The following is a 1399-nucleotide window of genomic DNA, read 5'->3' on the forward strand; positions in this document are numbered from 1 at the left end:
GGTGGTCACTGGGAGATTTCGCGACTTGGGCACAACAGGACAAACACACACATATGGAGGTAGATTCAGAGAGAGGGAGACACAGAGCGAGTGACAGAGAAACAGAATACGGGAGACAGACACAGGAGAGAGGATGGCATCTGATCTGAGACAGACACACTGACACAGACGGTGACACAATTCAGAGAGAGGCCATGTGGAAGTAGCAGCTTCCCCAAAGGAGGGGGCATCAGCCTCGGGCCAGGCCCCAGCAGGATGTGGTGCCCTGGGGCTGGCAGTCACCTGTGGGGTCCCCAAGACTTCTTAGCAGGCGAGGTCTCCAAGGTCCCCTTCGGCTTGGCTACCTTAGGCAAGACTCAGACCCCGCCCCCAGGCCAGAGTGTGAGTGTGAGTGTGTGTGTGAGTGTGTCAGTGGGCGAGGGTGTGGTCGGGTCGACTGGGGGCCGGGTGGATACCCAGAATGGAGGGGGGAGTGTGTGGAAGTCAGGGGATGGGAAGCCTGTGTGGTCCTCTTGCTGTCTCTCTCTCCCTTTCTCCTTCTCTGTTACATGGGGTTTCCCGCTCTTGACCTATCTCAGAGGCCAGGTGTGTGTGTTTCCACGTGTGTGTGCCTGCAAGGATGGGGCTGCTGGTGGGGCTGGGGCTGGGGTGGGGCTGTGGGTGAGCCTGGGGATGGGGCAGCCTCTGGGATTGCCTGAGGCTTGCCAAGGAAGCCTCAGAGACAAGATGGTCATCTGTGTTCCTGGAAGCTGAATGTGGAGGGGCTCGCTGGCCATGCCTAGGAAACCCAGGTCTGCGGCGGGAGTCCTGGGTGGGTGGCTTGGTCCACCCACCTGGGGAAGGGCTGGAGCTGCAGGGACCCAAGAGTTGGGATGCTGCTGCCTGTGAGGGCCGCCAGCTGGAAGGCAGGCAACCGCTCTGAGCACGATGGGGTGCGAGGGGCCAGGATCAGGTGGGGCTTGAGGCGCCAGCAGCACTGGGGGGCCGGGGGCTGAAGGAGAGGTGAGGCAAAACGCCTGCAGCAGCCGGTATTCTCAGGCGGTCTCCCATCCAAGTACTAACCCGTCCCGACCCTGCTTAGCTTCCAAAATCAGGCGAGATCGGGTGCCTTCAGGGTGGTATGACCATAGACGGAGGCGGCTACCACCAGGCTCCCTAAAAGCCCTGCTCTGCACCTCCCTTTTGCTCAGACCTACCTGCCGGTTGGGCCAGCCAGCCACACCTCTCAACGGGCCTTGCACTGTACCTGAGCCACAAGACCCACAACAGACTCTGGCTGGCCAGGGTCAGCAGCCCGGTGACCAGCCTATGCCACCCCGCCCCCGCACACCGCCACCCTGGCCAGCACCTGCCAGGCCCAGCCTGTGGCTCGAAGGGCTTCCGGCACCCCAGGCGGGTG

The 1399-nt window shown here is 62.2% G+C and overlaps 1 pseudogene; it reads right to left on the reverse strand.

The window, feature by feature from the left end:
* Window positions 1–1013: 1013 nt before the first annotated feature.
* On the reverse strand, window positions 1014–1132 carry LOC114110862 (5S ribosomal RNA; annotated as a pseudogene).
* Between the last annotated feature and the right edge of the window lie 267 nt (window positions 1133–1399).

This window comes from Ovis aries, chromosome 1 (assembly GCF_016772045.2).
Source record: "Ovis aries strain OAR_USU_Benz2616 breed Rambouillet chromosome 1, ARS-UI_Ramb_v3.0, whole genome shotgun sequence".
NCBI classification, from domain to species: domain Eukaryota; kingdom Metazoa; phylum Chordata; class Mammalia; order Artiodactyla; family Bovidae; genus Ovis; species Ovis aries.